We start from the raw sequence: 16706 nt of genomic DNA on the forward strand, positions 1-16706 counted from the left end.
TATATATATATATATATGTATGTATGTATGTATGTATATATATATATATACACACACATACCACATCTTCTTTATCCATTCATCTGTCGATGGACATCTTGGCTCTTTCCACAGTTTGGCTATTGTGGACATTGCTGCTATAAACATCAGGGTGCTCATACCCCTTTGGATCCCTACATTTGTATCTTTGGGGTAAATACCCAGTAGTGCAATTGCTGGATCATATGGTAGCTCTATTTTCAACTTTTTGAGGAACCGCCTTACTGTTTTCCAGAGTGGTTGCACCAGCTTGCATTCCCACCAACAGTGCAAGAGGGTTCCCCTTTCTCCACATCCCTGCCAACATCTGTCATTTCCTGACTTGTTAATTTTAGCCATTCTGACCGGTGTGAGGTGATATCTCATTGAGGTTTTGATTTGGATTTCCCTGATGCTGAGCGATGTTGAGCACTTTTTCATGTGTCTGTTGGCCATTTGGATGTCTTCTTTGGAAAAATGCCTCAGACAGCTTCTATTGACTGCCTTTTTTTTTTTTTAATTTTTTTTAATTATTTTTAATTATTTTTAATTTTTAAAGATTTTATTTATTTATTTGAGAGAGAGAGAGAATGAGAGATAGAGAGCACGAGAGGGAAGAGGGTCAGAGGGAGAAGCAGACTCCCCGCTGAGCAGGGAGCCCGATGCGGGACTCGATCCTGGGAATCCAGGGTCATGACCTGAGCCGAAGGCAGTCACTTAACCAACTGAGCCACCCAGGCGCCCTTTTTTTTTTTTTTACTTCCACATGGCCATACTTTCCCATTTCTTTTCATATCTCGTAATTTTGTTGTTAAAAGCTGGGTATTTTAAATAATAGAATGTAGAAACTATGGAGTTTGAATTTCTGCTGTTCCTGAGGGTTCATTGTTGTTGCTGTTGTTTGTTTAATGACTTTACCAAATGAATTCTATAAAGTCTTTATTCTTTGTCTTGTGTAGCCACTGAAGTCTGTGCTCAGTTAGCTTAGTGGTCAGCTGCTGATCAGGCAGAAAATTTCTTTCTTGCCTTTTTTTGTTTTTTTAGGAGATAGAACTTTATTGAATACATAGGGAGCCACAGGCGGGACAGCAAAGGAGAGACTGCCAGGCGGCAGTGATGGGGGTGATAGTTAAGAGGGGAAGTGAGGTGGTATGGGAACATAATGGAATTTTCCTTTTTTGGTACCTGTGCTGAGTTGTAAGTAACACATTGGTCAGCTAGGGCTTATGGATATTTTGAGGTGGGTCACCTAATGAGCCTATTTGCATCCAGCCTGGTGGTCACTGTGGGCCCTTTTACCTACTCAGGTTTCCATTGCTCAAGCCTGTTGCCTAAAAGTGGCCTCTACATTCCCCCTGACAATGACAAATTGGCATTTGGGCAGAGGTCTCATCTTCAGTAGTTATTCATGCTGGATAGGGGTAGGGGCAGGCTGTCCCTACCTGAAGTTGTTAGTCACAGGAGGTTCTGTGCAGTTATAGACCAGAGCATGGTATTATATTAATGTGCTGGTAGGCGATTTGAGTGAAATTCCTTGGTGGCCAGGTCCATGGGATTTAGGGGGAGGGGATCCTCTGATGGTATGTGCTGGAATCCTGTTGAATCATTATTTGTATATGGAATTCTTGGATTCACTCAGACATGTAGGAATGTATTTTGCCTGTAGAACAAGATGGTGTCTGGATCCACAGGAAAAAAGGGGAGCCCGCAAGAAGTAAGGTAGCTAAGAGTCAGCCAGCATCAGGAAAGGGTCCCATCTGAGTTCAAAATGTGTGTGGATTCATCCTGGACAAGCTTCTGCCATCAAGTGCATCACATGTTGGGAATAGAGGCCTCAGGGGGACAGAGTAGGAGAGGAAAGGAAAGGGGTCCTTAGTTCTCACAGGCATGGGCAGTCTGACCTCTTTGCCCTCAGACCTTCAGACCACACTGGGGAGCCAACCTGGCAGAGATCTTCAGTTCAATTGCCTGAGGAGTAATAGGGTTAGACTGCTGAAGGTAGGCAGAGAGTTTCTTAACCGCCTTGAGCTGATATATCTCTTAGCTTTTGCTTTGTGTGTGTTGGGGCAGAGTTCACAACTCTACCTTAGCCTTCACTTCATGTTTGTGCAGAACCTGACGGTTGGCTGTAAGTGAAACATTAGGCCTTCTCGGGTCTTTCTTGTTCATGCACGTGGCTTAGCATTTGCTTGTGGCCTTCTAGATTCCCAGGGAATATGTTGGAGCTTTTCAATATTCCCTATGGACAGCTCTTTACCCAGTGTTTCTTTTTAAGTTTTTGGGTAACCTCTTGTTTGCTTCAATTAGTATTGCCACCTCAGCTAGCTGTGATGTTAAACAGTTATTGCTGATTGTTTTTCACAAATGTCCTCAGGTTAGGGCTTTTCGTATTGAGTAAGCTCTGAGGTGTAAGTCAAATTAAAGCAACTCTGAAAATGGGGCTTTTCCAGGGCACTGCCAGACAATTTAAATAGTGGCAGATTTCTGGTGATGGGGCTTTTTTGTAAGCTTCAAACTCATTCTGCTTACTTCTGTGGCTTCTAGGTTGCTGGTATTCTCAGCTACCTTTGAGGCTGTTGGTATTCAAGGTTGCCTCAGAGCTGGTTGAGGTGGAGGGAATTATGGCAAAATCAGACATCATAAAGCTTACTGTTCTTACTTAAATTCAGTCATTTTTCTTGAATAATCATTCATCAGTTGTTCCAAGGCTTTACTTAACTTTCAGGTTCTGAAAAGGTTGATCTTGAGAATTTTTCCAGTATTTCATTTTGGAAGTTGTATTGATCAGAGTTCTCTAGAGAAACAGACCTAGTGTGTGTGTGTGTGTGTGTGTGTGTGTATGTGTGTGTGTGTGTGTGTGTAGCCACAGACATATATATATGATATAGAAATGCTAGTAATTTACTTCAGTCTAAGTCTGAAGGCCCAAGAACCAGTAGCACTGATGTCCGGGGGCAGGAATAGATGGATGCTCTAGCTCAAGCAGATTGGGTGATAGATTGGATCAGATGATGCCCACTTGAATTGGTGAGGTGATCTTCATTTGCCCTTCATTGAAGTGCTAATTTTCTCTGGGAACACCAGAAATAAGGCTTTACTAGATATCTGGGCATCCCTTAGTCCAGTCAAGTTGACACATAAAATTAACCATCAAAGAAGTACTACTTCCCTACATATGTAATTTAAAATTTTCTAACAGCTATCATAAAAAAGTAAAAAGAAACCAATGAAATTAATTTTAATTATATATTTTATTTAACAAAATATACCCAAGATATTTTTATTTCACACTGTAAAATTGATATAAAATTAAGAAAGAGATATTTTACATTTTTTTCTGTACTAAGTCTTTCTCATTTGATATTCACTTTATGCTTATAGCACATCTTCATTTGGAATATCCTCATCAAGGGCTCAATGGTCACATGTGGCTAGTGGCTTTTGCAATGGGCAGAACAGTCTTAGAACACAGGAGAAAGGGTAGATATGTTGAAATTCTAGTATTAGAAATTCTAGTAAAAGAAATCCTTGCCCACTTGTGTTGAAAGGGACAATGTTTAACCGTCTGCTTCTTCGCTGTTACCATCTGTGGTAGATTGAATAATGGCCTGAAAGATGTCAATGTCCTTACTCCCAGAACCTGTGAATATGTTACCTTACGTGGTAAAAGGAACATTGTGGATGTGATGAAGTTAGGAGTTTGAGATGGGGAGATTATCGTTTGTACTTACGAAGGTCCTTATAAGCAGGTGGGTGGACAATCAGAGTCAGTAGTTTGAACTACAACAGTGATAGCAGGAAGGTAGAGTGGTGTGAGGAAGGAGGCCACACACATAAGGAATGCAGATGGCTTCTTGAAGCTCTGAGGGGAAAGGAAACAGATTCTTACTAGAGAGCCTCCAGAAAGAACCAGCCTTGCTGTCCCAGTGACAGTGATTTTAGATTTCTGACCTCCCGGACTGTAAGGTGACAAATTTGTGTTGTTTTTGAGCCCTTAAATTTGGGGTCATCTATCTGTAAGAGCATCAATAGGAAACTAATTCACCACCTTAGCAGGCCCAAGTGCCTGTGGCAGAAAGTGGCAGAAAGTTTGGTTTTATATATAAATTTTGGTTGATATTAAAGAACTTATGTTCTGTTCAAGTTAAGGTCCATATCAATTCTCATTCAAGCTTTGCATTACCAGTTAAGGTACTCATTTTTAATTTCAGCAATTTTATATTTTAGATGAATTTTCACAAGGGCAGAGGACTTAAAACACATTGCTGAGAGACTGTTGCCAGAAATTTCAGGGCAGCTCTGGAATCCATAGATTTATCTCTAAAATTCCAGGAACACTGTGTCCTCTTGGTGGGATAGTTTGTTTTCAGTTCAATCAATTCTTTGTGAAACTGAACCACACTTACAGGATAGATGATAATACAAATGCGTTCTGAGGTTTTCTCTAAAGGAAGCTGCAAAAACTTAAAGCGTGATTTGAAATGTAAATTGAGTCTTTTCTGAAATGATGACTTCCTTTCCACCAAATAGTTCTATAATTCTTTATATTTTTGATTTTATTGAACTCAAGCCAGGCCACAATAGTAAAATGAGTACATTATCCTTTTGTGTTCTGTTCAATCTGTAGGCCCAGTTTGAGTCTGAAATTTGCACTTCTTTGGGTAGAAATATGCTTTTTAAATTATGTGACTGTAGTTTTTTCCACTGTATTTGGATATATTGTCTCAAGTTTAATAATGTAGTGTCTTGTAAGCCACTGAGGGAAAACCAAGTTCATCTGTCAAGTCTTTTCAATCACAGAAAAAAGATTTGACCCGACAAATCATTTTATTTCTCTGACATTGGTACTGAATTGAATAGTTTGTTTTGATACACATTCTGCTTCAGCATCTTATAAATAACCCCAAACTGTTGCAGATTGATTTCTAACAGTATGAAAAAAAAATGTATAATATTTGTCACTTCCTCCATCATAATATGTAATGAAACTGATTTGCAATATTCAGAGCATAAGTTTTCTGTCAGTGAAAGCTGGACTTAAATAAGTTTCCTTTTTGTTCGACTCAAACTGTTGAAAAACTCTGCTCCCCCTTGTATGTTGTCATATTGGTAGTAAGTATTTTTCCATGTTTAAACCATACTTAACATTTTTCTTAATTGGCAGGGTGTTAGGTTTTATTTGTTGCCACCATGACTAAGTGGGTATTAAACATTTTTTTCTTGTTGTTATTGTTAAAAACTTTAGGTTGAGTATGCCTAGACACAAGGAATACTGAATTTGGTCTCTGACCTGTACCTTTATAATCAGTGCTCAAACTGGGCTGCACATTGGGATCACTTGGAAATTTCAGAAAATGTTGCCTGTATCTCACCCCCAGAGATTCTGGTTTAATTGGTATGGGATATGACCTGGGCATTGGGATTTTTAAAAGTGCTCCAGATGATTCTAATGCACAGCAAAGTTTGAGAACTGCTACTCCACAATCTGTGGATTCCCAAATTTAGGATGTATGAAAATCATGAAGGAACTTTCTTTTTAAAAAAATTTTTAAAGAGTAGTTTTAGGTTTACAACAAAATTGGGAGGAAAGTACAGTGATTTCTCATATACTCCCTGCTCCTTCACTTTTATCAACATCACTCTCCAGAATGGCACATTTTTTACGAAGGATGAACCTACACTGACACATCATAATCTCCCCAAGTCTATAGTTTAACTTAGGGCTCGTTGTTGTACATTCTATGGGTTTAGATAAAAGTATAATGGCATATATCCATCATTATAATATATAGAATATTTTCACTACCCTACTCATTTGCCTACTCATTCCCCCCCTACCCCTGCAACTACTGATCATTTTACTATCATTTTGCCTTTTCCAGAGTGTCATATAGTTGGAATCATATTGTATGTAACCTTTTTAGATTAGCTTCTTTCACTTAATGATATGCATTTAAGGTTCCTCCATGTCTTTTCATGGCTTGACAGCTCATTTCTTTTTGATGCTGAATAATATTCCATTGTCTGGATGTACTACAGCTTTGGTAATTATGAATAAACAAAGTTTTGGCAATTATGAATAAAGATAAGGTTTGGGAATTATGAATAAAGCTATTATAAATATCCACATATAGGTTTTTGAATGATGTAAGTTTTTAACTTTTTTGGGTGAACAACATGGAGTATATTGCTGGATCATACGGTAAGAGTATATTTAGTTTTGTAAGAAACCACTAAGTTGTCTTTTTTATTTTATTTTATTTATTTATTTTAGAGAGTGTGAGTGGGGGAGGGCCAGAGGGAGAGGGAGAGAATCCACTGAGTGTAGAGCCCAATGTGATTCTCGATCTCATGACCCTGAGATCATGACCTGGGCTGAAATCAAGAATCGGACACTTAACCAAGTGAGCCACCCAGGTGCCCCTAAGCTGTCTTCCAGCGTGGCTGTACCATTTTGCATTCCCACCAGCAATGAATGAGAGTTCTTGTTGTTCCACATTCTTGTCAGCATTTGGCATTGTCAGTGTTCTGGATTTTAGCCTTTCTAATGGCTGTGTCATGGTTCCGGGGAGATTAAAGAAGAAACAAACAAACAAAAAACCCAAACAGCTTCCTGGTCCTCACACTCAAACATTCACTTCCAGTGGGTCTGGGGCAGGACTCAGGAGCCTGCATTTTGTTTTTTTCTGTTTTTTTGTTTTTAAGATTTTATTTATTTATTTGTCAGAGAGAGAGAGAGAGAACGCACATAAGCGGGGGTGGGGAGGGTGGCAGGGAGAGGGAGGTACAGGTTCCCCACTGAGCAGAGAACACAATACAGGACTTGATCCCAGGACCCTGGCATCATGACCTGAGTTGAAGACAGATGCTTAACCAACTGAGCCACCCAAGTGTCCCAGGAACCTGTATTTTGAAGCAGCATCACAGGTGACTCTGATGCAATAGTCCCGTGGGTCACAATTTTAAAAGAAGGTGTGTGTTAGAGTAAACCTGCAAGGTGTATCTCTTCCATATACCATCTTGATACTCTTAAAATTAAGTGGCATTAAAATTGCCCCAAATAAATTTTTTAAAAATGATTTTATTTATTTGAGGAGGGGGGAGAGAGAGAGAGAGAGAGAGAGAGAGAGAGAGAGAGAGAGAGAGAGAGAGAGAGAGAGGGAGAGAGGAAGTGAATGCACGCAGGAGCTGGGAGAGGGGCCGAGGGGGAGGTAGAGGGAAAGGGAGAGAATCTCAAGCAGATTCTGTGCTGAGCGCAACCCTGAGATCCTGACCTGAGCGGAAACCCAGCGGAAACCCTGATGCTGAATGTACTGAGCCATCCAGGCGCCCTGCCCCCAAATAACTTTTAATCAAAACTCAAGTCATACCTGATGTAACGTTTTTGGCTGGCCAGTGGGTTTAGTTATAGACATCACTGTACTTCAGGTCTTTGCTCTACAAGCTTCCTTTAGCTAGAGAGGGAACTAAAAGAACATAAAGTGACTTAGAAAGAACCCTAGTGTTCTGACTTTAAGGTAAACTGAGCACAACTTTAGACAATGACAATGTGGGTTAGCTGCAAATCAGCAGCTGACTGGTCAGTGTGACTTTACAGTCTCGAGGAGTGTGGGAACTCTTCTTGATCCTGAACCCTTGCCTTAAAGGAAAACAGCTGGAGAGAGGGACATTCCAGGGGCCACAGACATGAACCTCAAGTCAGACTCCACTTCTCACATACTGGCAACCAAAGTTCACATATTTGTCTTCTTAATCATATTTACACCCGTAGATGTGTTATCAATCATGGCATGTTAAAAATGAAAGAATTTAAAAGTCTGGCTTAGCTAGCTGGTAACTGGGAAATATATTTGACCAAATAATTAAATTTGTAAGTAGTTCTTTGTTCTTTGTGATTTTAAGCAAAAAGTTGAGTTTTAGAAGTGTATGTGAAAATATCAATTGCATTATGATTGAAATGTACAAGGGATATATTTAGAAAAGAGAGAAAATGTCTTATTCAGTGTTTCTTCCCGCTGACTGTAATAGAGTGAACACAGGACTTTTCTGCATTTTCAACAAAAGAAATGCATGTTCAGAAAAAAATGTTAAAAATATACAAATGTGTATAACTTAGTAACTGAAAGTTTTTTTGGATTTCCACTCCTTAACAATAACTATTATTAAAAGTTTGGTGAATATTTCAGAAAAAAAGATTTTATTAAAAGAACTCACTAATGAATTTTTCTTGAATGGCTTCCATGGACATATATAATTATTTTATCTTAGGATATAACCAGCTATGTAATATTATGGTTTTGGATGACAACTAAACCTTAGAATTCAGTTAAGTCATATGGTAAACATTCTCAGTGTGAGAATTTTTTAAAAATAATTACCTGTCTATTTAGGTCTGTCGATAAATTTTGCCTTGTTCGATGCTTGCTTGCTCAGCTCCTCTCCCTACACCTGTCTCTCTACCACCACCTTGTGGTACCTCTGCCTCATTTTGGAGGTCCATGGTGCAAGTCCTGCTGATGGGGGGCTCCCCACAATTTGGGTTGCTCTTTGAGTGCATGTTTTAGCCCTCGTCCCTGACTGCTTTTGAACTCCATTATCCATGAATTGAAAAGTTTTAAGAAGCGCTGAAGTACTCTTTATGGTGACAGTATTGTAACGTCACTGAGTGACCGATGCTATTAGTAAATAGTTAGAATGATTTCTTGAGGAAAATGAAGTACTCTACTAATTACCGGCAACTTCTCTTACCCCGCAAGTTAACAGTTTGGGTTGTTCTTGTCAAAGTCATATTATGTTTAATTAAGAAATGAGTTGGGGGGAAATTTAAATGTAAGGGTTATAGTAAATTATAGTAAATTAAAAGTTATAGTAAGTTTATAGTTATGGTAAATTAAAAGAGTAAAAGTTATAGTAAATTAAAAGATAGGTATTACTCATGTAAGTTTCTTTTTTTATGTGAAAATTCTAGATTAGTTATTGAAAAGATTATGGTAACCTGCAGAAGATGATGGACACGTGATTCACCTGCCTTATCACTGGATGGCACTGTGGGCTCAGGAACTGCACTAGAAATCCGCTCTCTTTGGTGGTTGAAATCTTGTGCTCCTGTCTTTCTGGAGAAGGCTTTTTATATGCATTTCTATTGTTTGTCATTGCACGTGTTCCCTGTTGCCAAATACACAATAAAATTTGTATTGTGTTTATTAGGTAGAACGCTTGAATCTGAATGAAAAATGTATTTTTTTTCCCTTATAAGGTAAAGTCTCAGCTCTTGCTTTTTTTTTTTTTTAGAACTTAATTTTAAACTTATTGTTGAATTAACCTCTCTCCATTTGGTAACCTTCCTATTTAGACTATGGAGTAGTGGTTAGGAGCATGGACTCTTCAGCCGGAGTGCTGAGATTTGACTCCTCAGTATACTACTAAGTAGCTAAGGCCTTGGGCAAGTCATAAAATGGCTCTCTGCCTCAGTGTCCTCATTCAGGAAATGGGCTAACAACAGTGTTTGCCTCCTACAGTGGTTGCAAAGATTAAAATGCGTTAATGTATGTCAAGTGCTTACCGCAGAGCCTGTTACATAAGAAGCACTAAATAAGTGTTCACTTTTATTATTATATTATCATTATTACCAGTGTCTCTACCTCAGTTTTCCTGTTTTGTTTCCTTTTCTCAGCCCCTCTTCTGCACACTCTCACTTTACTACTGACTTTCTTAATTTTGCATGTCCTGACATTCAGGAGCATATTGGTTGCAAGCAGAGACTGATTTTTTTACCCAAAGCCTTTACTTTTGATTAAGTCTTGCAATTATTTAGAATATAGACATTAAAAAGTAAAAGTCATACTTTGCTACTGCCTTTTTTTTTTTCAGTTGAGGGAATGTGCATGCTACGATGTCTCAACCAAAATTAAACTAAAAACACTGATGACATATTGCTTATTGTTGTTATGCAGGTGAGAGCTGCGGACGCTGGCTGAAGCTTAGTCTAGGCAGAGGGCTGAGATCATTGCTCTAAGTCCAGGAAATACATCTTTACCAGTTAGCTGCAGTATAAAATGAGCATTTTGAGTAGAAATACTCGGGCTTGCCTTGAGTTCTTTTACTGAAAGAACTCAGTATACCTGAAACTAATATAACCTGCATGTTAACTATACTGGAATTAAAATACAATACAATACAATAAAACACAATAAAATACAATAAAATAAAAAAGAACTCTGTAAATCTTGTGGTAACTGAGGCCCAAGCCTTTAGCATTAAATCAGTGAAAGTCAATATACTGAAACAAAGCTCCACATAAATTAGTACAGCTAGTACAAATTACTGAATATGGGTAAAATTCGTGCTCCTTTTGTTACTGTTTTGCTTTGTTTTTGTTTTTGGCATTATCAATAAACTCTTTTTAAGTGTAGCTGGATCATTTCCTGAGGTTTTCCATGTATACTGGAGAATGTCCCACATATGGGACACGATGTCGAAAATCAGAGGCAAAATGTTTTTCACGGTGATCAATAATAGTATTTGGATTCTACCCCAGCTCAAAATTTATATGAAGAGCAATCTGTTGCTCTCTTCTTTTTTTCATCTTGGTCCCTTTCTCTCATGTTGCCTCAAAACACGCTTATGTTCTTTCTTTGCTCTACCCCTCCGTCCTTCCCACCTTTCCTCCTTATTTCTTTCCTTTCTTCCCCTGGCTTTACTATCCTTGATTTCTTGCTACAGTAAAATTGAGCTTATTATAATTTTGGGGCTAGGATAGAATTCCGAATACTTGTTATTTTTGGGCATCTTGGAAAAAAAAAAGAAAAGGCCAGTGATTATGCTAAAGTAGGTCTGAGACTGAAAACAAGTTTAATGGGAGGTAGAGGAGAGGAGATCGAATTTTAAAAGTGGTGCACTGAGGTGAGACTCCTGACAGATGCCCATATTGCCCCTTTCTTATGGTGGTGGTGATTATTGCTAAGGCAGTATTCAGAAATACAAAACCCATTGGAGGGAACCGTTTTAGGAACTTCCATTGACTGTGTTCTTTCCCAAATTTTGTCCTCTGTCTTTGTTCTTGAGACCGTGGTAGTGGTTTCTGGAAAATGCTTTTCTTCTGGTGGGTAGGACTCTGATGCTCATGCCCCAAGGGAAGGCAGGGATAAATGAAAGCATTATTGTCTTTGTCAGCATCGACCTATGTATTAGGGCAGGCTAAGCAACAGTCATCTGTATGTGAACCCACGTAATGGGACATGAAAGGGAGTTTTCCTGACCACTATCATATCTGATTTCATGTTCAGACGTTCTTATCGAGAGTCATTTAATCAGAGGTTTGTCTTGTGTCGGGAGTTTTTCTGCCCAGGTTTTCAAGATTTCTGTCAAATAGCCATTTGTCTGCAGACAAACTGAAAGCCTTCATAGTTTTGTGAAGCAATGATCTTTCCCTCCTGGAAATAAAAATTCTCAGTTTTTCATTTTTTGTTTCTTAGGAGTATACAACTAAACAGTACTTCTCTTATTTACAAAATATCTGTTTTTGCTAACTGTTCGGTTTATGACTTGAAAATCATCACAGTGTTCTTGTTTGCCTAAACAACACCGTGGTTAGAAAAGGGGGAAGAAAGAATCTAAAGATGGGATTTCAGTTTGTCCAACAGTATTGAATTTAAGCCTGGTCTTTGTTTTTAATTATCAAGGAAGCATAGTGGCTTAGTGTTTTTTTTTTCTTTGTTATCATCTAAGAGGTTTTTTTTTTTTTCCCCATCTGAGAGTGATTTTGAAGAGAGTAGGACTATAAACCAGGAATTGCAAGGTTAAATACTAAAATACGCCAGGCAGGTAATTAAAATGAGTGAAGTGAGCCAGAGAAACGGTAGGGAATGGTGGTGGAGATGGGCTAAGGAGGTATCGCACTACTCACTCCAGCATTTGCTGCCATGTGAGATTGTGGTCCCAAGTGTGATGTATGCTTGTAAATGTTCCACTGGCTTTCTTCAAGAAAAAAAAGAGCTGTGATTTGTAGCATTTGATAATTCTCATTTGTGTAAATTTTTCCACGTAGCTAATTTCAAGCCTCTACTGAGATTTTTACTGAACATGTTTGGAGGAGGTATTATCAGTCACGTCTGCAGAGCCAGCATAAGCTAGTTCTACCATACCACTGCCCAGTGTAGCCAGATTTCCAATTTTTTGAAATAAGAAATTTGCATTTTTATATACAACTTTTTAATTTTGGAAATACTACGTAGCCGAAACAAAATATAGTCGTGAACTGAATCATGCTCATGAGCTGCCACTTTGCAACCCCTGGAGGTAAATCGCTGATAACTTGTCTTAGAAATCTTATTAGAATTCATTTTTTGCAACTTTATAGTCTAACTGCAGATTTAATCAATGGTTTTATTCAAATGATTTGATTCAATCAAACGTTGATTTTTTTTAAAATTTTAATTCCAGTATAATTAACATACAGTGTCATATTCCTTTCAGGTGCAAATGTTGACTTTTAATCAATGGTTCCACTGGTATTTTTCTGAACCAACAGTGTTTTAATGTGTGTTTAATATTTATAAAAGTTAAAAAGATTTGCAGTTCAGAAATTTCTTTCATTAATAAAAACAATCAATATACTTGGAATTTCTAAAGCTGACTAACCTGTTTTGCCGTCCGTGGGAATTGTTTTTCCTAGATGGATTATTTGTATCCATGAAGGATGGAAAACAATCTAATTCATAAATTGTTATATAGTAAAACCCCATGTTAGCTGTTTGGTCTGTATTTGCTTGGATAATATGTTTTTTTAAAAGGGTAATTTTTCATGGTTCTTCCTTTTGAGTGTTTTGAAAGTGCTTTTACAGTGTTATTCTGAAATCATAAACAGAGTTGTGAGAAAGTTGGTTATGTTTTGCAAACTTGAGTCAGGGTTCAGAACTTTGTTGTGAGAAGCTAAGCTGAGACTGAGACTCAGGATCCAAATTTCTTTCCACAAAAATGCTGAGGATGTCAAAAAGATTCAAAGACTCTGCCCTCTTCAGAACTGTCTCGCCCTCCATTTGTGGTTCAGGAGTAGGTGGAGGATGTGGCTCAAGAGAATGATCATTGTCTGATGAATATGAGAATTGACACAACAAAGCAGAGTGGCTCCTTACGGGTTCTATCATGTTACAGTCTTCCAGCATATAAAAACAGATTTGAGGGTATGTTAGAATGCAGATCATATGCAAATGTCCCAAATGAGGGGCATATGAGAATATGGATATATGATACGGTATGTCATCAAAGGCTGATTCTGTCGGTGTACCTTTGAGGTCTCTTAGAGGTGAGGTTGAAAAGTCCAAACACGTCCACAATTTGCAGCTTAGATCTTAAAACCCATCCAGCTTGTGCTGCGCTTGTCGATGATGAGTTCTGACTGTGATATAAGTTAGCTAAGGTCTGAAAATCAGTTTCCTTGATTTTGATGTCTGGTGAGATGTTAGTAAGAATAGAGATGAGATTGTGTTTGTATAGATAGCAGAGTATTCTCATTGTTTCAGTTCCTGGGAAGAGACTCTCAAATTAGTAAAGATGGCTATAACATGGCAGTTTTATTTGTTAAAAGCATTTTGTGTGTTGGTGGCAGGAGGGGGCAGGGAAGTGTGAAAAAGAATGTGCTTATCATACAAAGTCGACTTTGAGACAAGTCCCCGAGGCCTGCTTCCAGTCAGATTGCTGCCCCCAAAGTCCTCACTAGGCTTCACATGTTTAACAGGTCTCCTTACTAGATTCTGTGTTCCATGAGGGCAGAGAATCCATCTCTTTCACGACTATGTTTCTAGCACCTAGGGCGCTGCCTGCAACAAAGTAGTCACTCAAAAAATATTTGCTGAATGAAGCAATGAAATGTAAATTCAAGACTAAAGTTTTCAAGTAAGACAGAATTAGTATATAAAATTACTGAATGTGTTTTTTCTCTCTTGGTGTCCTTAGAGTTGTTTTTTTAAATCACTGAGTTGGTTTTATTAACTAACATGGCAGTCCCTGGCACTGTGTACCTATATTCACTGCATGAAGTTTTGCTTGAATTATAATGACGTAACACATATTTTACCTGCTGAATCATTTGGTCACTGACATGATTTCTTGTCCTAATTCACACTGGGCTTTGTGCCTTTCCCTTGAACTCCCATGAGGACACTTTAAGAAGAGTCACCACTAAAGAACTTAATCAGGTGCTGCATGCTGGTGAGTCTGTTATTCTGGGAACTGTTCCACAGAAGCTCGGGAGAGCAGTGCCCTGCGACATGGCCAGACAAAAATCATCATCTGAATCACCTTTACATTCCTGGACTTTAATCAGTGAGATGGATCAGATGTAGGCAGAGTGTGCAAATTAATTTTTGTTCTCATATCAGAACTTGGTTGATAAACTGTTGTTGTATGCAGGGTTGTTTTATATAGCTCTGCAACTTAAAGGTTTTAGGAAAATGACTCAATTATAAAATCCTTCTCCCATGAACTTGGGGGAAATGCCTGAAATTCCACTAAGAGAGATTCATTCCTTTAGCTCTAAGGCTTTTGTGTCTTCATTAATTTTCTATTAAAGACGATAGACCCTGGAAAAGGTAACCTCACAAACGGTCTTCACTTGACACCATTTTTGGTAATTTGGCTACACATTCCAGCTATTGTTCTGTCTCTTTTCCCCTTTCACTGCCAAACTTAACATATTATTTATATTTGAGTTTTCTGCTTTCTACCTGCTTTTCTTAATCCTTTTCGTTATGATACCCACTCCAGTCACTCTTCTGGCAGATACTGCCTTTGAAGGCTAATTTCTTTTTGTTGAGTCCAAGGTGCTCAGTGTCCTCCTTCTTGACCTCACTCGGCTGTTTGACACACGTTCAACACTATTCCTTTTACCGAGTTTCTCCGTTGGCCTCCAGACACCACACCTTCTGTTATACTTACTACCTTTAGATTCCGTACAGTTCTGTTCTTTTTGTCCTCTACTTGGTTGACTCTAGTGCTGTGCCCTCGTCCTCTGCTTTCCCTGTGAGGACCCATCCTAGTCATCTTCTTCGATGGCTTCAGCCTTGTGTTAATTCCCTATTGCCACATAGTAAATTAACACAGATGTGGCTTGAAATAACACAGACGTATCATCTCATCGTCTCTGTGGTTGAAGAGTCCAGGAAGGGCTGGATCATCTGCTCAGGACTTAAAAGCCTACAGTCAAGGTGTCTGCTGGTCTGCGGCTCTCACTTGGGACTCAGAGTCCTCTTCCAAACCCATTCTGGTTGTTGGCAGAATGTAGTTCCTGTGGCTGTAGAGCTCATGCAGGCTCTGTTGTCAAGGCCAGTGGGAGCATGTCTCCCTGAGCGTAACTGTGATTAATTAATTATTTTTAAAGTTTTTATTTAAATTCCAGTTAGTTAACTTACAGTGTAATATTAATTTCAGGTGTACAATGTAGTGATTCAACACTTACATACACCTAGTGCTCATCACAAGTGTGCTCCTTAATCGCCATCACCTATTTCACCCATCCTCCCCCCACCTCCCGCCACACCCCCCCCTCCACCCCGGCCCACCTCCCCTCTGGTAACCATCAGTCTGTTCTCTATAGTTAAGAGTCTGTTTCTTGGTTTGCCTCTTTCTCTCTTTTTTACCCCCCTTTGCTCATTTGTTTTGTTTCTTAAATTCCACGTATGAGTGAGATCATATGGTATTTGTCTTTCTCTGACTGACTTACTTCACTTAGCATTACACTCTCTAGCTCCATCCGTGTTATTACAAATGGCAAGATTGCATTCTTTTTTATGGCCGAGTAATATTCTAGTGTGTGTGTGTGTGTGTGTGTGTGTGTGTGTGTGTGTGTGTACCACATTTTCTTTATCCATTCATCAGTTGATGGAACTTGGGCTGTTTCCATAATTTGACTATTGTAGATAATGCTGCTATAAACATCGGGGTACATGTATCCCTTTGAATTACTCTTTTTGTATTTTTGGGTAAAAACCTAGTAGTCCAATTGCTGGATGGAAACCTCCATACTCTTTTCCAGAGTGGCTGCACCAGTTTGCATTCCCACCAACCGTGCAAGAGGGTTCTTCTTTCTCCACATCCTCGGCAGTACCTGTTGTTGCTTGTGTTGTTGACATTCTGACAGGTGTGAGGTGATGTCTTGTAGTTTTGATTTGTATTTCCCTGATTATCAGTGATGTTGAGCATCTTTTCATGTGTCTGTTGGCCTCTGTCTTCTTTGGAGAAACCTCTGTTCCTGTCTTCTGCCCATTTTTAAAACTGAATTATTTGTTTTTTGGGTGTTGAGTTTGATAAGTTCTTATATGTTTTGGATCCTAACCCTTTATCAGAGATGTCATTTGCAAATATCTTCTCCCATTCCGTAGATTGCCTTTTAGTTTTGTTGATTGTTTCCTTTGCTGTGCAGAAGCTTTTTATTTTGATGTAGGTCCAATAGTTTATTTTTTATTTTGTTTCCCTTGAGACATACCTATAAAGAATTTGCTATGGCCGTTGTCAAAGGGGTTACTGCCTGTGTTCTCCTCTAGGATTTTTATGGTTTCAGGCCTCACATTTAGGGCTTCAATCCATTTTGAATTTATTTTTGTGTGTGGTGTAAGAAAGTGGTCCACTTTCATTCTTTTGCATGTTGTTTCAGTTTTCCCAATACCATATGTTGAAGAGACTGTCTCTTTCCC

At 38.7% G+C, this 16706-nt stretch overlaps 1 protein-coding gene across 3 annotated transcripts in view; it reads left to right on the plus strand.

The window, feature by feature from the left end:
* SUGCT (succinyl-CoA:glutarate-CoA transferase) overlaps window positions 1–16706 on the plus strand; it is an 814926-nt gene that overhangs the window by 204776 nt on the left and 593444 nt on the right. The gene's annotated exons all lie outside the window — the stretch shown is intronic.

Source organism: Callorhinus ursinus, unplaced genomic scaffold (assembly GCF_003265705.2).
Source record: "Callorhinus ursinus isolate GAN/ISIS: 27379988/994484 unplaced genomic scaffold, GSC_fseal_2.0 scaffold73, whole genome shotgun sequence".
NCBI lineage: Eukaryota > Metazoa > Chordata > Mammalia > Carnivora > Otariidae > Callorhinus > Callorhinus ursinus.